Source organism: Rhea pennata, chromosome 2 (assembly GCF_028389875.1).
Source record: "Rhea pennata isolate bPtePen1 chromosome 2, bPtePen1.pri, whole genome shotgun sequence".
NCBI lineage: Eukaryota > Metazoa > Chordata > Aves > Rheiformes > Rheidae > Rhea > Rhea pennata.
Window position 1 is genome coordinate 87,645,251 of NC_084664.1, and position 27,483 is coordinate 87,672,733.

General features: G+C 41.5%; 1 protein-coding gene across 3 annotated transcripts in view; it reads right to left on the reverse strand.

Moving 5' to 3' along the window:
* RNF152 (ring finger protein 152) overlaps window positions 1-27,483 on the reverse strand; it is a 45,560-nt gene that overhangs the window by 16,670 nt on the left and 1,407 nt on the right. The window contains exon 1 of one of the 3 annotated variants that reach the window (XM_062569840.1): window positions 937-958. The exons of 1 other annotated variant lie outside the window; for it this stretch is intronic. The gene's annotated coding sequence lies outside the window, so the exon portion shown is untranslated. Of the gene's footprint in view, window positions 1-881; window positions 898-936; window positions 959-27,483 lie in introns of those variants that run through there. One more of the 3 variants, XM_062569839.1, reaches the window with a different exon arrangement.

The following is a 27,483-nucleotide window of genomic DNA, read 5'->3' on the forward strand; positions in this document are numbered from 1 at the left end:
TAAATTGGAAAAAAACATTTCTGCTCTTTAAACCATTCCTTCGTACTGTGCTCTATATTTTTAAGCTGTGAAGCTTGTGACAGTTTTTCACACAACTTACAGACCACCTGCCAGAGCAAGGTCTTTGACAATGAACAGGGCACCTAAGTTCTATGACAATAAAAAATAATGTAGTGATCAATAAAACTGTTAATGTTTTTTAATACAATTTTTATTAATACTATTATTACTAACATCCATGAGCTTTGCTTTGAACTCCTCTTCTCTGGAAAAGAGAGCGCTAATAGAGCAAGTGCCAGCAGGTGGCACTCCAGAATATAAAGCATTAAGCACCAGGGCTTGCAGAACCAATAAAGCTTCTTCTACTTGTGCCGTGCCACTACCTTGCACTAGCAATCCTTGAAAGGTTTGGTTTGGTTTAAGAGGACTGTCTGCACTTTCCCACAGTAGAGATAAAAGCTATCGGTCCTACCTTTTATCACCATAATGCTATGTAGGTGCCCAATGAGATGCATCAGCAAGGTGAGATGCACCTTGCCCAGTCATTTCTAATAAGAGAACAGGGCACTAGCACATCTGTTGACTGCATCCCAAAGTGCTTAGCTCATGACTCACTCGCTCATTAAGGGGAGAGCTCCTGCAGGGTAGGTAGAGTTACCTTCCACATTTTGCACGGAGAGATAGCAGCATCTCCCTGCCTCCCACTGTTCTCCTACACTTCTCCAAACAAGGAGCAGGCTGGAATATAGCTGAAATAATGCTAGCTTCTACTGCTTTAAAACAACAACAAAAAAAAACATGCCCTAAAGATTAAGAAACTAGTTTCCCTTATATTTTTGGCAGTACTCTATACATCCACAAAAAATACAGGGCTCACTCACATGGTTACAAACCATCGCTGCTGTCTGTTTATCAAGCCATGGTAAAGTTTCCCACCTTCTTGCCTCACTCCAAAGCTTGTAGGTTCAGTCAGACCACCACGTCTCTCAGTTAAACGTTGACTGTCAGGAAAGCCTCTATGTCAGCCAGAAGAAATAAATCCATCTCAAATAATTGTGGCTCCCTGCAACTCTTATCTAACTGTAACAGCAATTTCTTGTTTTGCTCCTGTTTGAAAACCTCCCTGTCCCTTTGTCTGCAAAACAAAGCCCTTTAAAACACCACGCCAACTTGGGGGAGATAGGAGAAGGCTGCCTTTTTACCTAGGAAGACTGTGCTGTTTTCTTAGAAAATGAAATTTTAAAGATGAGCTAAGCAGGCCAGTTATTTTGTCCAACTCTCAAATCAAAGCATAGCCATCAAACACTTAGAGAGGTAATGAATCAGCTCAGTTGAAAAAATGATAATCCCATGCTATTCTCCCCTGGAAAAGTTTGCAGTTTAAAACATTAAAGGTCATATAACTGGTTGGGGAAAAAAAGGGGGGGGGAATGTAATTTTTATCGTAAGTCTGTATGAATTACCTAAAAAAACACACAAATAGTGAAAATAAACAGCCCTCTTGCAAACAAGTGAAAGTATTTACTGCTTAAACTCTCCTCAGAGGCAAACCTGTACCATGGGATATCTGCTGACACAGAAATAGCAGAAAAGATATGCCAGAAGGTAATCACCTTTCCACTCATGTATACTTCAGTGTATCACCTGCATTATTTTCCCTAATTGACATCACACACAAACGGACACAAATTTGGAAAAGATTAAGGTCATTTCCATGGATATGAACACCACACACAACCTAAACAAAACCAGGCAAAGCAATGCATCCTTCTTAGAGAAGGGGGTTCGCAATCAACACTGCAAGCTATTTGCTGTGTTTTACGAAATACGCTTATATTTGGAACTCCAAACTCATTTCCTGACAAGCAACGGACACATACCTTTCTTCTTGATGGCTCTCTACCATTACCTACTGAAAGGGGCACAACTCAGCTTAAGCGCAACGAACGACACGCGCTGCACAGAAGAATGCGTGTTTGATACACGTTTTCAGAGGAAATGGGCTGATGGCACGGAAACAGAGATGGAGCAATTGTTCTTGCTTACTCTGCCTTCTTAGCAGCTATCCCAATGTGGATTGGGTTCAAAAAACATTCATCTGTGGAAAAGCAAGTCATGAAGCGTAACTGTAACCCATACCAATTTTAACACTGAGCAGCAATGAAACGTGTAACTGTCTGGTGATTATCATGAGACATCAGAAATATTTCCAAAATAGCAAGTTATGCAGTTGCTGCTGTAAAAACTTATTTGAAACTCCTGTTTCCATGGATCTCCCTTAACAGATACATACTCTGCTTGACACTCCATCTACCAGGCAAAGAAACAGAACTAATGCAGAGACTTCAATATTCTCCTATCTCTGTTCGCTAAAACAAATTTACTTCTCCAGTGAGCAACCCCTCTTGATACAGGAGACTGCTATGAATCTGAACTTACGCTCCCAAGCAGCAAAACATAGGCAAGTGCTGATAGTGGTTCACAAAAGCACACAAAACTCTGTCATCAGCTACTCTGCACAGATAAAAAGAGTTGATCTCTTTGTAGGTACAGGATTCAAGTTTAGAAGAAAAATCATATATTAAATGGGGGTGTGAAACCAAAGAGTGATGGAATATTAGCATGCAAACTTCCTTCTTTAAAGTTGATTGTTTTATCCACCTATACTCTTTCCTCAGTTTGATTTTCAAAAAATAGCTTAGCTTTTGCAAGTGGACTTTCAGGCTCCTCAAATTAAGGTGCAAAACACAGGTGCTTAAATGTGAGTAATAAAACTGTATTCTACATGGGCATAAACCATAGACTTTTTTCTAAAAGCGCACCATTAAGTATTTTCATTCCCTTATATCTGATTGCATAACCCCTCTAAAGAACACAGTAAAGGTCACAGAAATGCACAGGCCTATGCAGAAGGAAAAATGCTATTGTATATTGTTTAAAACTTACACCAAAGAAATGAGTACAAGTGCCAGAAAATAAGACCTCTTAAGGAGTAAACTGAAAATTCTAGCTCTGGTTCACCATCTGATTTAAAGTCACACCTGTAGAGGTTACTGCCACCTCTCTGTCTCTCCATTTGAAAATGCAACAGTTTTATCATCTTTTTAAAGGACAAAGTTGTAGATTTTTATCATTTCATTAAATTGCCAGCACATGATCTTTTTTTTTTTTCTTGTTCTTGTTTCATAACCACCCATTAACATAAAAAGATAAGAATTTCTCCCATGGAACACAGAGAGGAATTTCAGCCAGCAGAGAAGGTGACAGCATAGAAATGCAATCCTAAGCACCGGAAAAGGGTCAAATTCCTCAAAATTTATGGTTTTTTTTAAGGGGAGGGGGAAATCCCTTTCTTCACAATCTTGATGCTTAGGGTTTAAGTTTTGTCTTTTAAAACGATCCTAATTCTCACAAAATCTCACAATTAAGACACGCAGGCTTGGGCGGGTGGGGAGGAGAAGAAAAACACAGAAGTCTTGGTGATTCCAGCCAGCTGAACCACTCACTCTCCAGTGGTTCTTGTAGTAGAAGAGACATGTTTCCATTGCCCTTCCTCAAACACCATCAATCATTTTTGGGTCGTTCTGGTCCACTGGGCATATGGAAGAAAGCAAACACGTCATAAAATGACAAAATTTGTTTAAATAACTTCATTACCAAGGCAAGACCATAAACAGCCTTCAAGCTGCTCTCGTGGCTTCATGTCACAAATCTTGCTGCACCAGAAGACAGAATACTAGGACTGCAGATCAAGACTGAGATGAAAATCAAACTGTTGAGCTTTTTTTTTTTCCTCTAAACCATTTTTGACTACGAGCATAATATTCTCTTAAAATCCACATTTCCTTATCAAAATGCTTCCCATCAGCATCCACTGCCCTTTTGCAAGGATGTTCAGGAGCACCAGTATGATAGCATGAATTTGTTTACTTTACATATGAAAATATTTAGAAATTTATATATGACAAAAAAACACATGGACTTTGCAGATGGGTAAACAACTTCTTTTAAAGTCATTTCTTTGATGCCTCAAAGACAACTTGGCTGCAGTCCTTCCAGTATTTCTTTGCATCAGTAATTCCTATGTGAAGCAGTTTCACTGAGCTGGGTGAAGCCTCTTTCATGATGATTGTTTTCACAAGTGGATTTCAGCCAGATTTTCCCTACAAATCCTTCCAATGAAGGACAGGTCATTCCACACGCAGTCCCGCTTGCTGCAAATGTAGATGTACGCGATATGCTGACTGAGAGAGAAGAAAGCCTCGCTCTTCCTGAACACTAGATAAAGAGGGAGGCTAAGTCTCAAAATATTCAGCAAAACCTCTCAAAAAAAGCAGTCGCTGGATTTTTTTAAGACCACCTCAAAATCATCTTAACATGCCCTAGATTTTCTGATCTATTTTAAAATTCCCTTTCAACTGCTGTTTCTTATGTTTTCTCTGGAAGCCACACAAATAAAAGAGAGCGGCAGTTTCCAAGAGGTCATAAACAAAAAGATAGAGAAAGAAAGAAGACTCATTGAGAGACTAAAAAGACTGAGCTCCTGCTCACCTGAAGACTTTTGAGAAGGTCAGGGTTTTTCTGAAGGGGGGGTTGCTAATTAGCCAACAGTAACAGCAGCAACAGTGATTGCAGCAACCTGATTACTTATTAAAATCTAATTTGAGAGCAATATTACTTCACTAATTCTCACCAATTTGCTATTACTGAATAGCCGTTATTTCTACACATACTTTACCTTCATAAACTGGCATGTCTCCTCCCCCAGCAGTCTTGACGATGTAATCAGACTGTCTCAGTCAATACAATCCCAATATTTCTGTTGATTTCTACTTTAATAAGTTAATCATCTGACTTAAAAAGTAAAATTAAAAGTCTGAAGTAAATTGTGTGCCCACTTCCTTTCCCAGTCTAGTTCCACTCTCCACTTTAGAAATATTTATTCCAGGCAAGCAAGAAAGGTCTCCTCTTGCAAATCAAATCAGCATCTCCTACTTCCTGTACTCCAACCTTACAACAAATTCCAATACCAAGACTAATTTAATTATTGCCAGCCAAGCCCCTAAAAACTTGGTATTTTATTCTTGCCAAATTAAGCTAAGATGCTGATTTTAAATTAGATTAATCAAAACTGTGTTTCAAGTGAAATTTGGGTTTTCAAGTGAATAGCTTACACAGCTATGTTACCTGTGCTAAGGGAAGTGTTGCCTTTTTATTGAAAACTGGAAAATTGGCAGCCTAATTTTAGAGTCTTGAATACACAAGATGACCCAAATTCCCATTTACCAACACAGACTGGATTTCCCAGCTAGATTACATCTCCCATAACCACAACAGCAACTCAGCATGAAAAGAGATGCAAGTTAGCCATAAAGCCAAACCCCCAAGGGAAGAACAGGAAAACAAAGTATGCTAAATATAGGTCCCATGGGAGAGTATGCTAGCATTCCTAAACCTAACTGTTAGTTCTGATTTTTCAGTGGAAGGATATTTGGGGTTTTTCCCCTCCATGACACCTAACAAGAAAATCCCACTGAATTCTTTGACAAAATTGGGAGGCAGAAAAGATTTCTAGAAGGAAATGCAGGATGACTTTTCCAACCAGCTATAAAACTAACTAAAGAGGCAAACAACTTCACCTTTTTACTGTTCAGAAACAAAGAACATGTTTTTTCTCACTGATCTTCCCACATCTAGTTTAAATGAACACTACTGCATAGGGTGGAATCTTTTAATTCTTATGCAGCAAAATCCCTAAAGGCTTTATCTAGGTTGCACTAGCACGGCAGAATGATTATGATCTTCCGTCTTTACAGTGGTGCTCCAGTCCTTGGCACTGAAGAGGAGCAGAATTAGAGAGATTCATGGGTTCTGGATTCTGTAGGCAGCCCATTTTTTCTATTTTTTTAGTTTCTTGTTCAGGAATGGATCAGGGCTTACACAGGAGACAAGAAGACTAAACTGCAATACCGTATTAAATGGGAGAGGGGAATAGAAATGATCCCTTCCATAATCTCCAGATTCCAGTAAAACTTCCATAATGAAAAGTTTCAGAGAATTATGTACAAACAATCTTGCCTGATGAGAAACCTCATTATTCAACACAGTTCAATAAACTGGAATATCAGTCGTGCTGACTCTCTGCTCTCTTCAATGGTCCCTTGTTTTTTTCCCTACTCTGAAAAACAAAAAGCTATCTTGAGTTGCAATGTGCAATGTTTGATGGAGCAAACAGTGTCAAGTACCAGTCTCTCTGTGGGCTGGCTCTCTCACTTAAGTGGCAGTCTTATAAATTGCAGCCATGCCTCCACGAGGTGACCAGTACTTGCAGGACCTCAAACAGAACACAACTGCACCCTTCAACAGCACCAATCTACCCCTCAGCTCAATCTGGGAAGGTATTTGATTTGTCCTGCTGCCCTTCCTGACTGCACACACTGACAGTACCAAGTTCCCCAACAGGAGCAATCAACACTTGGATTCACACCTTTGCAGATAATCCAGCAACAGTCTTAACAGCTATATAGATCTCTCCATGCAGTGACTGCCTCAATGGGATCTGGGGAAGGTAATTAAGTAAACCTGTCAGAATGCTTAAGTTTTGGGTAAAGATCACACCACATCAGGAAAAAAGTTAGGGGACACTATATAAGAAAAAGTTGGAAGACACAGGTACAATACTGGGTCTGTGATCTCTAATATAGAAAGCATCTGCAGTAAGAACTATGCACTTGTGACAATCATCTTAAGCACTAACACTGCCACTCCTGGATGCCTTAGTTTCACCTGCACCAGGAAAATCTAAGCTGAACAATTTAGCCTCAGACACTCATTCAGTCCAATTCAATCTTCATGCAACAGGGGTCAAGACTTCTCCAAACCACGTACCACAGGCAAATTCATTGAACTCACATAAGAACGTGGGTATAATCGGAAGAAAACATTCATTCACTAAGGGTGAATGTGACAAAGTAATAATGTTCTTTTCCCATATCCAAGATGAAAGCTTTAAGTACCAGTAATTTCAGTAGCTCAGCAGAGCTCCATCAGTCCCTCTGGCTGAACTGTTCTAGTTTGAAGTACATAATTCAATATTCAGATCAGAAAAGTGACTATGAGCAGAAGGCAAAGACCTGGGTCCCTGCCCCAATGAATGTTTAATTATTTTATATTAAAAATTCATTTACAGGAGGGCCGAAATCCAGGCAAACTAATGGGCTTACCTATGAAGAGAAAGCTCCATCATCACATTCCCTCAGACAAAGAAAGGAACACAATCCCAGCTTCCCCTGGGGTGAGTATCACACCTAAGTCATGGAGAGCAACCGCTAGCTCCACCACTGCTTACATCTCAGAAAAAGATACCTAATTCGAGACAGGAAAAAATGAAGTGAGCTGGTCTGCCCATTTCACTGCAACCAAAGGGCAGACTTAAAAGACCTCTTCTTGACCCTGCCTTGTTGTAGGCAGATTACATGGCTTCATCTTTGGGATCTTGGCTTTTGCAAACACTGTTCTTGGGTGTCCACCCTTCTCCTGGCCTTGCACAGGGAACCTCGTTATCCATATGCCATAGGACAAGGTACCTGATATTTGCTACTGCAGCCCTAAAGGCCTTTTGTGGATCTAGGATCTACTCTGCTGAAAACGGGCTTTAATTACTTCAGTGTTTCAGAAACTTCAAGCTATGTTATTTATCCTACAAACAGCAACCAACCCAACAGAGCTCAACTTCTCAATACCAAGTACGGCACACTAAAGTGTACTGTTCCCAATGAATTGAAAGGGTGGCTGGGTGGGGTTTTTTTAGTGGAAAGGCAGGGTTCAAAGGCTCAAATACTCAGATTTGAAGTGTCAATAAATACAAGGAAACTGAACTATTCACAGGCACTTTATAAGGAGGAGAAAAAAAATCAACACGTAAATTATCGCTTGCAAAGGGCTCACATGCATGTAGTTTTAGGTTTAATGCTTTTTTAAAAGCATAGCAACCTCTCAGAGGTTCACTGAAGGGGAATGACTCCTCGGAATAATCACCCGGCCATAAAATGGTTAAAAAAGGTGGGTGGAAGGCACGGTCACTCTCTACAGAAATCAGGATTGCATTTCATGGGTGAACAGGAAGCCACCATGCAGACTTCCCCTCCGCCTGGCTGAGCCGGAGTCGAGAAGGGGAGCTGCTCGCCACGGCCATGCGGGGCCCAGCGGGGAGCCCAGGCAGTGCTGCTGCAACGCCCTGGAGAAGCGGGCGCCCGGCGGCACGCCGCCTTTCCTCCACACCGGGACTGCATCGGTTAAAAGCAAAACGCATGCTCTGTCTCACCTACAAACATGCACCCGTCCGCAGATGACGTACAAAATGTTCATTTTCAAAACAAGTTGCTTGGTTTTGGCGGGGGGTGAACGTTTATGTTCAGTGACTTGCACCCTCCCTGGCTTCAGCGAAAGCCGCACGTAAAGGATGATGACTTCCCAGACGGTTTTCACCATGCGACACAAGGGTAGAGCAAAAGCAGGGGCATGTCTATTGATTTCTAAAATCCAGAAGGTGAGCCCCAACTAAATATTAAGTCCACCTCTAAGTGTTTTTCACCAATCGCCTTGAAGTTAAGTAATTATCCTGTTTAAAAAAAACTAACAATTATATTGTATTCCCCCCCACAGAGCTACCGCTGTTGTGACAACATTCATCTTGTCCACGATGACTATTATCTGCTGTATAAATATTGATGATGTGAGTAATTGGCGTTCTCTACATATGCTTCTCTCTGATATAAATTTCTCTGCCTGAAGTAGGCTGACAAAGTGCTTTCATCCTTTTGCCTGGCAATGAAGCATCACTGGAGGTGCCACAGAGCCGTTAGTTCTGCAACAAAACGGGTAACAGCCTTTGGGGAGGGGGAACAACTGGGAAAAATGAATAGTCCCGAGGAGTAACAAGGAAGCCAAACTGGTATCCAAATGGCTTCGGTTTAGCTTAGACTGTGCCAACACCAGACATAGCTCAAGTGGAAAGAACTCAAAGTTGACAGCCTCATGGCAACCGCTGACAAGCAGAGTACGTTATGTTCATGGGGTACATCCTCCAGGACATGCAGGTTACCTTCGCTCGCTGATGATGGGTGTGCTTGGTCTAGATAAAAACCACCCCAAAAAACAAGCCAATCTTGTGTCGGAAGAAGAACACGAGGCCAAATGCGATGCCGAGACAACTGGACTTGCCAATGCCACTCCTTAATTTTTGCCAACATCATGTCACAAGAAAGCAAAGCCGGTCCTGAGGCCGCCACCACCCACCGGCATGCCACACAACATCAGTTCAAGGTCATTTCACTGGTAAAATGCATTGTCCAGAAGACTCTGCACCCAATCACTCTCCTTCCACAATCACCAAAAAGAACAGTAAAAATACTATATTGCGTGTTCTAGCTAAATTCTGCCTGAATATAGCCACACAGCCTGGCTGCACAACGACCTGGTATTGGTAGAGACAGAGCTGCATCCTAACTCTCCCGTGGGCACAAGGCCTCACTTACAGATTTGAATTTCATCTCTGGATTTCAAACAGCCAACAGTGTGGCTTTACTGGAAACAAACTTTCTAGGATATAAAACCTTGAGTCTGAACTTCATTAAAGTTACCTCACTGGAATTATATATTGGGAGACGAAGATTTTTTCAGCTATATGTAAGTTTTGGCGAGATTTTTATAGATAAAATGTTTAACTTATCCTCACTGTAGCAATATTCTTTTTCTAAGGTCTCTATCCATCCTTTACAGTATCTGAAGACTAACACTAAACAAAGATGCCTTGAAAAGACTTTTTTTCCTATTTGCTACAGAAATTAAGGGGAAAACAGTCTGTCTGATTTACATCTGTAAGGGAAGGACTGTGTTACTCATGATTAGGGAGAATACAGATAGGATGAAGAAAGTAGCACAAGAAAAGACACTGGACTCATGACAGGAGCTGGAGGCCAAGGCAGGAACAAGAGGAAACGGAGTGGTGCTGGCGAGAGAAGCAGCAGGAAGTAAGGGCAAAGAAAGATTAAAAAAAGAACGTGAGCAGTTTGGAGTGCCTAAAAGTGGAACAAACGGAACTTTTGTTTGCAATAGCAAAAGAAATACAGCCTGAAAGTATTACTTTCTTTGTTGCCTCATTCAAACAATTACATAACAAGCTATTATAAGTAATCATGGAAGCCTAATTTATATATATTATATGTCGAGTCTGTTCATATGCATAAATACGTATTAAACACCGATATGACGTATCTTCTCACTGTGACAACAAGTATTCAGTAAGGCCTCCGTTATGCAATTAATTAATTAATTCTCCCTGCTTCCTGCAGTTACTTTCCTCCCCCATTATTTATACAGTGCTTTGGGGTTTAATATGTTACAATCTTTAATGATGACTGCTGTTCATCTCTGAAATTTGAAGGGAAATTGCTTCCAGCACAAAATTAAAGGTTGAACTCTTACCAGTAACTCCAGGCATGCTTAACAAGTACTAAACCACATAACATACCCTAATTAGTACAACAGGTCCTTTAAAAATAATCCACATGACCTCATTGTCAGTTCTTATTCTGAGTCATTTTGGAAACCTGTTGAAACAGAGCCCTGCATAATTCTCTGCCATCAACAGTGCACTGCACTGATTGAAGTAGATTGGATCCTAACGACCAGGTAATCTCCACCCTCTTCCATGTTCTTTTCTTTCTTTTTCTTTTCCTTTCCCTCCTTCTGATTTTAAGGCAAGGCAGAGTCTGGTGACCTCCAGCAAAGACGCAGTCTTTCCTCAGCGGCCTCTAGTTACGTTTCCCAGGTCTACTTCATTCGCATGCAGATTTGTTATAACATATGTTATAAGTACATGGAATGTTCTACTGCTAATGCAAATTATTTTGCATGCAAACACAAATTGCACATGGCAAAGCAACTGTCTAATTCACAAGCACAAACAGATTTAGTTCTCACAAGCTTGTACATGCATATGAACTTCAATGCAATAAAATGTACCCGTTACTTTGAAAGTCTCGTTAAAACACCTTTGAAAACATGACTCATAAATCTCAAATCTCCACATTACTGAATCACTAAGAAGTGAAATCACGTTTCCATCAAATAATGCTCCAAGTAGTTATTAAGCCTATGTTGGGCTCTGAAAACACCGTCATTAAACTTGGCTAAAGCTGTGCCTCTCTGACATACCTTTTCTTGCACAGCAGTGTCAACTTGGAGCATGAAGAAATATGACCTCACACCACTACGGTTGCTTTGCCGAATTTCTTTAGCGAGGATTCAGTTATACTTGCAAAATTGCAGTTTTACCAGCTCAGTGTGTTTTCATCAAGAGAGTAGGTGGTTTTATCACACTAGGTCCACAAAAAGAAAAGCTTTGCTAGGTTAGTATCCTGGTAAAGAATCCCTTGTGGAGATGTGAAAATGCAATTTCACTATAAACGTAAATGCAGTGGAGTTAATCATTTCTTGCATTGGGCACATGGCCATCTGCCTTCATTGCTTTGAAACATTCACGCCCTCTGAACATTTAGAAAGACAACAATGATTTTAAGACCCTATTTCTCTAGCTCTTTCTCACTTGCACCAGCTTCCTGGGGAGAGGACGAGTTGCAAGGCAATCTCTATGTTTCCCAGATACCAAATACCCTTTCTGAACAGGTAAGGGCAGGTAGATGCTATATTTACCTTCCTCTCCTGGTGCGAGGTTCATAAGCAGGCCATACGGTTGCGACTGGGGCATAGTAAAGGGTAGATTCTAGACCTGTTGTGCGGGGATGGCTGCATCACATACATATATTTTCAAAACAGCACATAGACCTGTACAGATTTGGAAAGCGCAGCACACCCACTAGTCTATCCTTTTGCTATTCCACACCAGCTCTTCACAGGGAGGGCATTTACAGGAAGAGAACTTGCCAATGCTACCTGGAGTTTTGTGCTTTCACAGGCTACAGAAATCCAGCCAAAGGACAAAGTTTACGAACACTGTCTAATCAAATTTATTTACATTATGCACTTCTGCAAAAAATACTAGGTACCAAATACATCACCCAGTAATTCAAAGAAACCTAATGAACAACTTTGAGATTCCAGGCAATCTCCTGAAATTGCTACTCCTACAAAGTAGTTTCTTCCAGCTTTTTAAATGCAAAGGATGCCAGCAATCTACCTTAGAACAAGAGGCAATTACATGGGGAAATTTATTAAAGTAGTAATAGAATACAGTTCACAAATATGTTGTTTGCTTACCAAGGAAACATGTTTAATAGTTTCCTTCTATGCAACACTAAAAAGCTGCAACTTGTGTTTCTTCTGCTTACGATTTTTGCAGGCCTTCAGTGGCCTAATGCTCAACTAATGCTTAAATGCTTCCAGTTTTCACTTCAAGAGTATTCCCTCAAGCTCCAAAAAGTCTAACCACATATATCCTGGCACAAGAGGATAATCCACACGTCCCAGGCGCACTGACACCAAGTTACAGTCCTCTTTTCAGATGAAGCTAATCTTCAGTAACTTTAAAAAGTTATTAAAATAAGGCCAACTATGCAAGTAGGTTGTTTCCTGAGGAAGAACAGTAGTGATGAATACTTTTTTGTAATCATTTACATTATTTCTTTTAATAATGGTTGAACTTTCTTTTTGTTTGTTTTTATACTAGTACCACTCTACGCAGGTCAGGGCTTTCAGTACGCTGGGCTTCCACATTTCTCCACACCCAGGAAGTTCTGAATGGATGGTACTGATGGGATTCGCTGCTGTGGATCACATTTTATCACCCTGAAGAGAGGAGGTCATAAGACACCGCCAGGAGCCAGAGGCAGACAAGAAAGATGCATTAAAGAAGTCCAACAAACAAAAAGGTGAACAAACTAACTCTTCTCTCTTCTCACTTCTTTTGTGCTTCTTCCCTGTACCTCAATGGCAAAATCAGAGAAGCAGCAAGAACAGAAAATAAATGTGTGATCATAGACGTAGTTATTTAATCCACAATTTCCCGATAGCTTTTGTAAGTACTATCAGAGATCTTCTCTATTGGGAAAGGACCATTTATTTAACACAGAAGTCCAGCTTTTCTGTTGCGTTTGACATTATTGAAACATTCAAAGGTGGTTTCATTGACCTAAATGCTTGTACACATTTTCCAGTGTCCTCTTCACTGCACAAGCAACCCGTGCCCAGCTAAAGCTACTGCATGCAACCCTGTTTGATCTGTGAAAGGGGAATCCGATACATCTCAACTGCATCCAGTATATCACTCCAGTGACTTCAGATCCTTCATTAGCTGTGGCTGGCTCTTGCTAAAATCTGTGCAATATTAAAAAAATGACGAAAAGAGATTCCCAAACTGTGACCCAGGGATAGCTGCACAGCAGGGAGATCACTCAAAGATGTGCATAGCACAGTAGGGTGCTAGGAATTGCTAACACCTGTGCTACTATCTGGTACCTAAACCGACCAACCAAACAAACAAATTTGGCTTTAGAAGAATAATTAGCCATGGCTATTCAATACCCTAGGGTAAGTTTAAATCAATACAACTGTGCTGTGGGTAGAAAAAGTTAAGGCAAAAAGGGGAGAATGAAGCCTGTATTTATATACCACGAGGCTACATGGGTACAATAACTTAGAAAGCTATTTTAAGTTGCTAAAAAAGTGCCTTTTTCCATAAAAACAAATTTTCACAAATCACTGATTCTCTCTAACAGTTTGCTGGTAAGCCAAAAACATTCATTATTATTTCATTTCCCCTCCATAAATACACGTATGAGTATATACACAAAACTTTTTCTTCAACCTTTCACTGTTCCCATTTTACCATTGAGAGAAATATAGAAAAAAAGAGGAGAAAAGGAAGTAAAGAGGTGTCTTTTTACATTTTGCTTTTAAATTAAAAAAAAAGGAATTAAACTTTTTTTTTTTTTTTTTTTTTTTTTTTTGCACATCTCTCATTTTGTGAAATCTCTCATTTTGGAAAAAAATGTTCTCCATTTGAAACAACTCATTCAATGGAGCATGTGACAAATAGCAAGAACAACTGTGGACCAAAGAGCTTGGTCCTTCAATTTCCCCTGTAAAAATAAAGATACCATTTACAAACCATCAGCTCTGGCTAGATGTTCAGAGGATATATTCAGATACAAAAGTCAGATCCCTCTACTGTTTTCCAGCACACTCACTCTGTAGTACTGTACTGATCAACCCTGACACCAGCATTTGGGAGCATCTGAGCCTCTGTAGGAAGTGAAATTACCCTGATGCAATAGCCGTCTTTTTTTCTATTTGACAGTGCACAAAACAATTAGCATTTTCCAGTTTTCCTTCCCCATTGCCAGTTTTGAAGATAATAAATGAGAGCATTAATGAAGGTTTGAACAGCAGGTCTCATAAATTACACACACAAAAAAAAATCTTTTCTGTTTGATCACAGTCTTCCATAGTCTCTAATGAGAAACATGAACAGTCTACTAATCATCTCATCACTAATGCAAATAACCGTCTTGGCCTCTCATCAAGTATCTCTAAGACTTGCACAATGAGCCTTTAGATTGCAAAGCCCTATGTGCAAAAGCTGCCGTGTCCCTCTGAAATAAGCTCAGTGTGGTAATACCGTGTATTTCATGCTTTGTGGCAGCTGACAGCAGTCTGAATGCAGTCATGAATACAGCCATGTACTTTAAGCCTGAGAGATCGCCAGCTACCCTAACAGCTCACGAGCACTTCCCAAGCCCTTCCGTCCTTAGCTAAGCAAACAAAACCAGCCAGATACTGCAAATGCAGTGAGCTCACGGATGAGGCGATGTTCAGCTAAAACAAAGTACCTTCAAGGCCTCCTGAAAATAATGCTGGATAAGCAACAAAGCACAATGAATAAAGTTCTGGGTTGGCACTTAATTTTTTTTTTTTCTTTTTTCTATCCCTAGTTCTGCTCCACGATTGTGAGGTCCCTGGAAAACACACCCCAGCCCCGCCGGTCCCTGCCCACACCCTGGGCCAACCCTAGACCCAAGCCCCCATTTCAGCCCAGCCCAGGGACATCCGTCCCTGCCCCATGATGCCAAGTGGTGCAGGCTCCAGCCTTATCTCCTCGATGGACATGGCCCTCATCATAGCCATGTCTCCAGCCCAGGGTCTAGCCCTATCTCCTGCCACTCCCAAGTAGGCTCCCTGGATGGACCCTGGCCCTGGACATCCCTCACCATGCCTGGGGCCCTTTAGGGCCCCTGTCACCTGCCCTCAGCTCTGCCCCCCATGGTTGGACCCCATGGGATGGTACCAGGCATTGAGGGCACTGCCCACACTGGGATTGCCCTCAGCTCCCTGCCTGCCATCCCTGGTGGAGCAGCCCTATTTCTGCTGCTCCCTGATCCAGCTCATATGTGAGCTTTTGTGTGATTTTCACTCTCTGGATTTCCCATTTTACAGACAGGTATCATTATCTGACCTTAGAGTGTTCTGAGATCAAATGATGAAAACAGCATTCTGTTTCATGAAGAATTATTATTGCTGTGTTAGTGAGGTCTGGATCACAAGATCTTTAAAGGTAAAAAGAAACATCAGACATAAATTATATCTAGGTTAGCCCCTCACCCTTGATATCAATTCCATATTGCCAGTTCTCATAAAAGTTACGGGAAAACTGGTAGACAGACCAGTGTAGTAAACAAAAGGGAAGTCCTGCAAGAAACAGGACAAAATAATGAGCAGTCTTTGATCCCACAAAAGCCAAGACAAGCTACGAGAGGACAAGCAATTTGTAGCCGTAGTCACTGACATTAACAGATCTACTGTGGTAGAATGAAGAAAACACACTTCCAAGTGTCTGGAAAAAAGCATAATGAGGTTTATCTTTAAATAATTATATTTAGAAAGTATTTTTAGTAAACTAAGCTTGAAGAATATAAATATTCCAAGTAACAACATGAACACTCCACCATCCCTCACCCTACTGTAAGCAGGAATGGCTGCCATGCACATACACATTTCCCAGCATAGATCAACTGCAAGCATTTCCTTTCTTAGTTGATGGCATAATTGTTGGACTTCAAATGCCACTATCAGCAAATTTTTACTTTCTAAGCAGCAAGTGTTTGTATAATAGAAATCCTTCTATGAGCATTACCAGCTGTGCCCAAAGCACAGCAACCACGAGTGCTCCGCAAAATCTTAACATTTGTGTGTATGTAAACAGTACACGTCTGGAGAGACAGAGAGAATATTTTCAGAGTAAACAACACAAAGATTTTCATCATTTAGGATGTCAGAAGGCCACAGCAATCTGCCACTCACCTTCAGGACTTAGTGCTTATTTAGCTAGAAGCTTCTGTAACTCCAATCACAATCGCATCACACAACCATTTTTATTAAACAAGAATACACCAGCTTTGAGATTATAAGAAACTCTTCTACAAGAAACCCTTCCTCTCAAAGCACTTGCTTTCTTCAGTGTATTTTCCCTAATTTTAGCTTGAAGACATTAAAATAACCAATTAACATTAGAACAGCAAACGCAGAAAGAGGAACTAAAATTATATAGGGAGACAATCTATTTGCAAAATTTGGATTATAAGCAGCTGCCCCAGGGATATAACCAGGGGGAAAAGGGGAAGCCTGTTCCATCTTGGTCAGACCCCAGAAGTCCTTCCAAAAAACTGAAAGAGGTAGAGGACACCAAGCTTGGAAACTCTAACACACACAGAGAGAAGACTGTCTCCACCCAAAATTACTCACTTTCAGAAACAAAGAGCAGTCCTCCAGGCACCTGAGGAACCTTCTATGCAACTCCACCTGCAGCTGATGAGAACAAAAGGCACGTTGCCGAAGATGTCAGCACTTCCAAAGACCGGGACTTTAAACTAAGAGACTACTCCTAAACAGGAATTATCTTGAAAGGTGTCTCCTTCTCAAGCTTTTGACTTGGGAGAAGGCAGAAAGGGACAAGCGAAAAATCCTGATGGTTCCTCCTCTTAACCAAAACACCTACACATGTGCTTTTTAAAAATAAGTACAGTTAGGGCAAATCATGTTTCGGTTGAGGAGATTACATAGGAAAGTTTTCAGCCCAACAGGTAAAAAGGGCTAGGAAAAATTACTACTAAAAAAATAGTGGGTTTTGTTAAAGCTTGAAGAAAATAAAATTTGAATGGAGAAGGTTTTGGTCTAGTTATAAAATGAAGTATACTTCAGCAAAACTTGTGTCTATTAAAAAATTTTATGCAAGATACAAATATTTGGACTTTATTTTCAAATAAAATGCATCAGAAATTAGTTATCTCCTGCCTCCAGTTCAACAACATCGGTAATGATGGTCATTATTTTCCTGGTATCTCAGTTTACCCATTTTTTGTTTAGACCACTTAAATATACTTCTGCTTAGAGCACATTGGCACAGTGACTGTTAGGACTCTATGAAGTATGGCACAACAATACTTTTTTCATGCTAGCCAGCCTACCAGAAGTATTCAATGACTTTTGGAAAAGCTATTTAATAAAATAAAAAAAAAAGAAGAAGAAGAAGAAGAAGAAAGAAAAGAAAAAGGAGAAAAAAAAAAGAGGAAAAGAGAATTGCCGTCTCATAAAGAGCCTAAAAACATACTTCACTGCGTACATACTGGACCTTGACACTACAGCCCAGGATTGTGCACACTATAGGGTCCAAGTCAGACCCACAAATCAAAGGGAGCTGTACCACTGCCATCAGCTCCAATCTGATGTGTAGGGAGGAGATTCAGGAGTATGTGCTGCCTCCATCCCTGCTCCGGAGTGATGCATACCTGAGCCTGACATTCAGTGCAGGCACCCTCTGCAGTCAGGAAGGGATTCTTTCTCATAGCAGTAAGAGTAGTAACAAGCAAAAAAAAAAAAAAAAAAAAAAAAAAAGAAGAAAGGGTATAAACTGAACTGCAAAAAACAAAAACCTTCCATTGCAAGGCAGGTCATCAGTTTAGAAGTGCTACTCAAAACTAAGCCAGGGGCTTGTCAGCTGAATGAGGATCTTCTGTAGGTTAGAGGTAAGACGGTTCAAGTGCTAGATGGCTAGCATGCAGAGAGGAGGATACAAGAACTCAAGCTATCACTGGAAGACTAATAGCTCTGACATCCTTCGTCCTGTCAGCAGAGTTGAAGGGCATACAGTAGAAATTCAAAGTCCAAACCCAAGTAGACTTTGTAGGCTTGGGCATTTTAACACTACGGGTAAAGCTGGAGCTGCTTGTGATATATTCCTCTTTCCTCTAGCTGCATCAGGATAGTATTTTAGATCTGATTTACTGTCTACACATAGCATACTGCCACATAGTGCAACTGAAGAACACTGAGAGCAAAGTGTAGAAAACCAACTGCACTGAGATTTTTTTTTACAGTATCTTGTACAATCTACATCAACAGCCCTAAAAAATGCTCAATCCGTCCTGCACCTTAGAAGCTGGCTGCTGAAAAAATCCAGAATACAATTAAAACATGGATTCTGTTAAGTTTCACTTCCCTCTGCAATTTTATAATCATCTCATCCATCAATTTTGAAAGAATATTAATACTGGCATCAGCTGGCTCTCCACCTCTTCTGCTGAGCCAGCTTTTTCTAAGTCCTGTCCCTGCCTTTCAGCATCTAACCACAGATGTTGGGAGGAAGAAGAGAGGGGGAGGCAGAACTGAAGATGGAGAGACGCCAATGTAGCGCTGGGGCAGCACTGAGGCCACCCTACCAAAGAGCAGATTCTGTCCCTAAGGCACTATGACAGCTTACAGTGCCTGAGGATCTGCCTAAATAAGTTTACCTCAAAAGAAAAACATGCACATACACTATACAGGAAAAGTTTGTATCAGAGATTAACTGAAGTCAAAACACAACCCCTATCCAAACTCAGCTCAAATCCTAGGTACACAGACTTACTGCAGGCTTCCCAGCTAGAGATAACTAGGTCAGCAATACACAATCTATTTTTGATTCACAGAACTTTTTTTCCCCCTCAAAAAATGTGTAGATCTCTATATTGATAAAATTCATTTTTCCCAGTTACCTCTCACAGACCCATTGGATGATGTTTTTGGCCCTAAAGGCACCTACAAACCAGAGCTGAAAATCAGTCCCATGGAGTCCAGTAGTTAAGTTCTAGCCCTTGGACTTATTCATACACTGTGATAAAGCAGTGAGAATTGGATGATGCAAGTTTTTAGTATCTGACTTATTATTTATTTTATAAAGATGTACAATTTGTTGAGTCATTCAAAACATTAAGACACTTGGTTCTGTCTTGATTTTATGATTCTAATTTGACATGATTTATATTCATCAAGGCACTTAATTCATATCACAAATTCCGGAGAACACAAGTCTGAGTTTAAGATCATTTTTATGCTGATCGTTTTGCTGCAGGTCAGTCTGGCCTGTTCCATGATCAGGTTCTGTTGGCAACCGCCTTTTCTCTAGCTCGTATCATCCACTTTTCCTTACATATTTTAATGATACAAAAAAGTACAAAGCATTTAAAGAAAGCCAACTGTTATGCTTGTTACAGAATAATCAGAAATTTTTGCCTCTTTCCTTCTTCCTGTAGTATGGGGCTGGTACTAACTTTCCTTCCCCTCCCTTTCTTTGGGCAAACAGGGTTTTAGGAAGAAACTCACCATAAATTGGTCAGAAAACTGAAATGCAGGCAGAGAGCATCTGAATGCTTGCTTGGAACCACACACATTATTTCTCCAGGAAGCAACAGAATTGCACCAATTTGCATTTCAGTGGGAAGCTCAGTCTCCAGAACCTGCAAGCCTGGTAGTATTATAATGTTTTAATTCATCACCAAAACCCCCCCAAAACATGAGTGGCCAGCCTGTCTCACTTCTCGATGAACTTCTGTAATTTAAATTTCACATTTAGCCCCCTCCCCTCAAATGGCATGTCCCCCTAGGTTTAATTGTAGAACAAGGTTAAGTCGGATCAAGCACAAAAAGAAACACTGAGAAACAGGGCAAAACACAGCATATCCTTTAGGTGTAAACCATTTTTACAGAGTTGGTCTAAAGCAATCATTTACCCATTGCCTAATCTCAGAGGATGCACACAATAAAGGCTCTCAACTAAAAGTTAAGGAAGATGATCCCCAAAGATGCTTAATTCAAAGGTACTGGGCTGGCTTTTATCCTCAGTTTGAACAAGCAAAACTTTTAGATATAAATTTCAATCAAGATTCCACACAGCCCCAGCAGGATATCTAGATCTGGTACCTCTGAAAATTCACAGGTGGTGCTGGCAGTACCAACAGAAAGCCAGGGAACAAGCAGGTGATATTGTTAGAGGTGCACAGGAACAGAGGGAATGGATTCAGAACGGCAAAGGGTGGGCTTAAGGGGATGAGAAACTCTCCAATAGCACCACCGGGACCCATGAGAGAGCACTGCCCTCCCCGCTCTGGATGGGGTCCTGAAGTTACCCAGTCTCCCAACACAGCAGTTCCAGGCTGTGAAACTCCCTGTGAAAGCTGAGGACAACTTACTGAGCATGTCACCCTGCTCTGGCAACTACTCCAGCAACCATAGCCTACTACTGCTACTAGCCAGGCTGTTAGCTCTTGGGGTAGAAATTTATGCAGCAGCTCCAAGGTCTAAAGCCAGGGATGACCCAGATCACTACAGTTTCGTGTGAAAGGATTAATTTGTATTCATCACCCCCCTCTTCTGTTTCTATAGTTAGAATATTACACTAAAACTCAGCTATCTTTAACTTCTAATACAAAGATTGCAAATGGCAGTACTCAAAATCAAAGAGGTACCATAACAAAGACTGCCTGAATAACATTCATCCAGCTCCCCTATGCATCTGCACTGATTCTGTCTCTTAACTCAATGATCACAAATCCTTTGTGCCATGGAAATCAATTGCTTTGGGAATAAGACAGGTTGTCTCAGACCCTGCCACCTCACTCAGCAGAGATCAGAAAGATGAACAGTGAATGAGGCAATGGAGAAAGAAAAAAAGAGAACCACATCACTTAAGAAAGTCGGACATACTACCTGCAGAACAGAGTTCCCTCTCTCTCTCTCTGTTCCAGTCTTTTTAAGACACTCAGCAACCACTGAAACCAGTCTTTCCTCGGGTGACCCCTAATGGTGCAGTCCCTGCTCTCTGCAAATCCAGGACATCCAAGGCTAACCTGCAGCAGTACTGAGACTTACAGCTCAGGTCAATCATTCTCGTGCTTCCGATATGAACTGCTAGATCATGCTGGGTATTCTGGGGCAAGTGAAAAATAAAATTATCCCTTAGTATCTCTTTTAAGCAGCCAAAATTGAAGGAATTTCAGCAGTGTGAGCTGTATTTGCTTCTTGCCTCCATTCCTCAGCTATGAAATGAATAGAGTACCACATCTGAGATGTTGCAAGAATAAGAACTTCCCCATTTGCGAAGCCCCTGGGAAGGAACTAACACCAGCTCAGTTCAAGGTTTGGGCGGGGTGTAAAATAAATAGATGTTGAGGCACACACAGAAAGTAAATGGGGAAGAGAAAATGAATTATGCAGTAATTACCTATCCACTGAAAGAGGGACTCTGTGGAAGGGAAAAAATGATGCAATTATAGAATTAAAGATTGTATCATAATGCAGATGCAAAGGGGAGCTATGCAACATTAGTTCTGGCACTTCCTTGCTTCTGTCCACTTGATTTTGTAACCTCATTGTTCTCCTAATGTCATTATTTTGTAAGTAATTTAAATGCAACATAATTATAAGTTCATATGTTTATATCTTTTCATCATTAATAACGTGTGGAACCGGCAGACTCTGCTCCCAGTGTGATTGATGTCTCCAGCAGATGGCTATGAATGATTGTCTTTTTCTTCCACCTTTATCAGAGGTAAGAGGCAGGAAAAAGAGAGGAAGATTTTATATTTGAGCGTCAATTTCATGTACAAATATTCGGGGAATTTGGGGTTGTTTCAGATGAGGAAACCAAGACTGATATTAATTACTCTGAAATGAGTTGTAACAGATCAGATTTTAAAAGCACAGAGCAGCTGATGAGCTTTGCCCAAGGTCAGAAGGAAAGCTCTCAAGGCCAGGATCCCAGATAACCCAACTGGTAGTCCAAGCCACTGAATCCCTCCCACCTCCCACATTAGAACTTGTTTAAGTATAATTATTGCTGTTAACTGCAGGTCAGGGATGAAGCCAATCACCTCCAGGCTGTGTTTGCCGGTGAATGCAGCCAACAAGCAACTTCTAAGAGTGTGTCACAGAAAATACAACTGCAAGCAAATGTTATGGTTGTATGTGTTCATTCTGAATGATAATTTTTATATTGGGTTTTTAAAGTAAATTACCCTGTGCGCCGCGGACTTCAGGCAAATTGCCAACATGTTTCTCAGAGTCAGACAAGTCTGGCTCACCCTACTCCATGAGGGAAAGCAGCTGCAACAGCAACAACCTCACTTGTTTTATTTGCAGATATTAGCTGGCAAGATGCACTGTGCCTGATGGTGTACTCACTGTATAGGTTTTACACTTAAAAAAAAAAGAAAAGAAAAAAAAATTCTATTGGTTTTTGTACGTCCTCATTTGCAACCCCTCCCCTTTCTTTCTCTTAAGCAGTACTTTTACCTTGTTTAACAGCTGCTGGCAGCTACTGCTACAAGCTTTACACACTCTCTTGTTCCTAACAGAGCAAGTTTCCATCTTTCCCCATCATGGAAGAGCACAGCCTGCAAAATCTGGAGCTATCAAGTCCCTCAGGTTCAGCCAGGCACTCTGAGCACACCATCTCTCTCCAGTTCTCGTATTTCATAAAAGCTCCATTGCAGGAAAGTCTGCCTTGGTGACAGCACTGTAATCCTTGGCTTTTGGCATACAAGTCAGTCAGTTTATTTTAAAACATAACAGAGCAATATGGTACTACCAGCACTAAATGCACAGTGCTAGCTGTATCATGTTAGCCATATATGGCTAGTAAGAACAGGCAGGAACATTACTGCAGCAATGTTTTGTTGCTTTAATTGAAGCTGGAGTTCAAGAGGAGTCTTTCTGCCTCCAGTAACAGAGCCACCTCTCCCAGGGAGGGGTAAGGAATCTGTGCTCTCTAAGCAGATTACTCTAAAACTGCCTCTTGCAGCATTTCTTGCACCTTTCTCTGAAGCTCCAGCATACAGTAGTATCAGAGGAGTGAACTGCATGGGATGTCTAATTGGAGCACAAGAGGCCATTCCTAACGATCACAGTAATCTACCGTGCTGCACTACCAGTGGTAGTAGTTGGTATACATGGGAAGGAAAGACAGGAAAGCAAATTTTTCCTTTAGTAAGTGCTTTGGCTATAACATATGCATGCCAACAGTCAGTGTGATGCCAAAAGTCAGCGTGAATCAAGCTACCCTGACTACGCTCAAGATTTAGAAGATAAAGATAGCACAACTTCTGCCCAAGAATCTGTTTCTTTTATATAGGCTTTTACTTCCAGAGGTCTCCAACCCAGTCCCTAATGGGCAGATTTTGCAAAGGCAAAGATGGAACAGCAGCCCCCTTTACCTCATTCGCCCAGCTTGGTGTGCCACAGGCTCTATCCCATGACGGCAGACCAACCACAGTTTCTCCTTTCATATCACTTTGACAGATATATTTGTTCTGAGTTGCTTCATACCGTCTTAAGAGGAGTGACAAGTGACGCATGGGTGTTTGAGATTCAGCTTGGCCCCCTGGGGTAATGCTTACTATTTTTACAGTAGAGATTGACACTGAGGAGCTCTGAAAAAGCCACACTCTGTGCCCAAGGGCAACAGGTAGGCAGATACACTCTCAAGATCAGTGGCAGCAGCGAGTGTAGCATAACATACCTAGGCTGACAAAATACGTATATTTGCTCATAACACCTCAACATTCCTCCTTCTTATGCCTCTGTCTGAGCAGATGTCTCACTTTTTACTTAGCCTAGGTCTATGAAAGATTTGCCTACCATGTCCAGCACAGGTATACTGAAAATCCTTCTAGAACTTGTACAACCTCCAGGTTGCAGTTAAGACTCCTTTTCCTGGTATTGTTTTTACCAGATTCCCAAGACAGATCACCCCAGACACCTATATAAGAATAGCTGCATCTACACTGGAGCTCTTAGCCATGCAGAAGTGTGCAGCTGAAATCTCATAGCATTGCATTAGCTGAAGTACACCTGGCCTACCATAACTCCGGGGAGGGGGCTGCATGGGCATTTAAGACTGTATTCTCTCACAGATGATATCTGGGGAGAAATGTACAGCACACTCAAAACTATCGTTGAATTCAACAGGAAAGATGTGTGCGATCACTCAGATAATCAAAGTGTCATTGCACATGTGTGTTTATGCACACACACACCTCTGCTTAAGTCCCACTCACACTGCACATTCCTTTTGGTTCCAAACCTCACCTTCGTTCAGGCCCAAGGTGTCCTGGAGGTCAAGAAAAGTAGGCTCCAAGCTATAACTGTCAGCCTGCCATCCTTCCTAAATCTCAAGTTGCTTTGGCTTTAAAAGTAAGAGTGGCTGTGCTGCAAGAAGCATAACAAACAGACCTAGTCTGCTACAGATGCAGGTCATCTGCATCTACCGTCCTGCCCTCCATCACAGCAACTGCAGTGCCTACAAAAGTTGTTTTCCCACCAACCACTACACTGGAGACCACACACACCTTGTGATTTGGCCAGGGCTGTGAATGTGCTGGATGTTCAAGCACTACCCATATGATGACTGGCCGGTTAACCGCTATCAGGCAGAACAAATAATGACTAAAGCCTGTCTCCTTTTCTTTAAAGGCAGAGCTGCTTCAAGACTTCTCATCTATCCAGCCACTAATCTTAAGAAAAACATGTGGGAAATTAATGATCTTCAAGACTGCCACCCGTTGGTCAAATCTGATTGAAACTGGCCAAACTTAAAAGGCAGGAGACAGACAGTACTCATTTCCTCAGGAAACTAGGTTTACAAAAAAAATAGAAGAAAAAAGAAAAAAAAGGAAAAAAAAAGGATGGTCCATTTGATTAGTGACAATTCCATGTTCTGTTACATCCCAGGAAACAAGGCCTTAACACACTCTTGCCTAATCAAACGTCTGAGCTGCATAGCATATATTGCAGTCAGCTCCATAACTTCCCAGATTTTATGCATCCAGAGCAGTAAGGGGCAAATTACAAAATCATTTACATTTTAAGGTTACTTGAAAGGGGTAATTTTTGCAGCAGGAAGAGAGAGAGAGTCTTTTGCATTTGACAAGGGCGAAGTGCCTTGTTAGGGCTGAGGGACTATTATTCAACTTTAACTGTTGAAGCTGCTAGGGCTCCTGTCTCCTTCACAATCATTTTCATTATTGTTAGCTCCTCAGAAGTTCCAGGCGTGAAGCTGATCTCATCCCAGAGATTTCAGCTCTTCTCTCCTCTGCTGCTTCCTGGTTGGGATTTATGGAGCCTCACCCCAGGCTGTGCCAGCTGGCCTAATCGCCCTTACTTCACCGACAGGGACTCGGAGGAGACAGGACTGAATTAATTCCCAAAGAGGTATTCGGCCTGGAGAGGGAAAGGTCAAAATTTCTGCCCACCTCCTCTGGGATGGTTCGGGCCCAATCCCAAAGGTCAAAATTTCTGCCCACCTCCTCTGGGATGGTTCGGGCCCAATCCCAAGCTACTCGGTGAGGTTTGTTTTCAGTCCATAGCATGGCTTTCAGTGACATGCAGCACGCAGGTGCCTTTGAAACAGGGGTCAACTGTGCTGCAGTGAGAATAGCAAATGCTGCAAGAAGGGGAGCAAAGCCCTTGCCTGCTCAGGACTCGGGGAGATTTTGCACAATTAACTTGCACATACAAGAGCTGGAGGGGTTTCCTCTAACACTGTTTATTCTGACAGACTGCTACAGAGCTGCATTAGTTCCAAGGGCTTCTCTGCTCCCTCCACAGAACCCAGCACAGCAGCAGCAAAGCTATTTGTGTAGAAAATAGCATCAGCAAAGCAAGCAGGCAACTCTGGACAGACTCAAAAACAGCAGTGGAATTTCTCTAGAAGACCCACATACTGTAAAGAGGGAGCAAAGACCAGGCTCAGATCTCACTTCCAGCCCACCCAGAAACTAACAGCAAAGCAAAGAACAGGACAGAAATTAAGGTACACTAGGGGCTCAGGTTTATTGAATTCATTCCCTACATTCTCTACAAAAAAACAGAGCTCTCATGCCCAAAATCTAGTGCCTTTTACTCAGATTGCACAGCATTTACTCAGCTGAATAACCACACTCAAGACAGTGGATCTACTTGCCTGAATAACTGCTACTTGATGCATGGAAGATCTGCAGAACTGGCTGACGAATAAATAGATATACAGAAGGCAATATAAAATCACCATTTAAAAAGGCTAACTCCCGGAACACTAGATCTTAAAGCAATATAAAACCACCATTTTAAAAGGTCAGTGCCCTAACATTAGAGCCCTAAGTCAGGGGCCATATGGTCAGAAACTGAAATCACACAGGAGCTCCTGGGCCTTTGACAGAGTCACACAAACTAATCAGGGCATCATCTAGGCCATGTTAATCACTTGCAACCCATATCGTCCACATACCAACTAACTGGGGTCATATGCTAAGAAGTCGTTCAATGACTTAGGAAACTGAACACTTGAAAAGATGACTAGAGAGTTTAAGAGTCTGAATATCACCAGCTTCCAGCAACACATCAGATCCCAAGTACAAACTAATTCTCCAGAAAACTCCAGCAGAGAAGCACCACTGCTGGTATTTTTGTACATATTGGTCCCAAGTAAGGTCAGTTATTTCATACTGAACCCAAATACAATATAGCATTTGTTCTATACAATTTTTTAAAAAAGAAAAAAACAGTTCACATTGTAGAAAGCTTACAGTAAGAAGCCTTGACCTTAAAGCCCTGCACAAGCACTTGCTTGTGTGTATCCCTCCAATTTCACTGGGACAACATGAGACCAAAGTTGAAACTGTGCTGCAGCCTCCATCAGATCGCAGCTGATGGAGCTCCTGTTCCACTTCAGCAGAGGGTCAAGGTGAGAAGCCAGAAATGGAAGTAGAGACAGGCGTGGGGAAAAAAAACACGCAGGGATTTTGGCAGAGCAGGATGTCCCAGTCAGTCAGTTGCAGGATCAAGATCACTGTCCAGAGGTCTCTATCTGCCAGTCCCCTGTGCACTCTGCTAAGCCACAGCAACTCTTAGAATGAGCATCTCCTCTGAGTTATTGCATTCGCATGTATAACTTAAACACGCTACATTAAGACTGAGCACTTATGATCCCACTGGCCTTTTTTATCTGGATATTCCACAGCCCTGACCAATGCTTCCAAGGAGATTTATAACATGCAACAAAACTTCGCTCAGGTATGCCCCAACCAACTTTCCCCCCGGACAAGAAGCAGAAAATAAACATCTATTTCCTATAGTTGTCCAAAACCTCTGACAGAAAAGTGTTACAGGTTTCAACTAGAG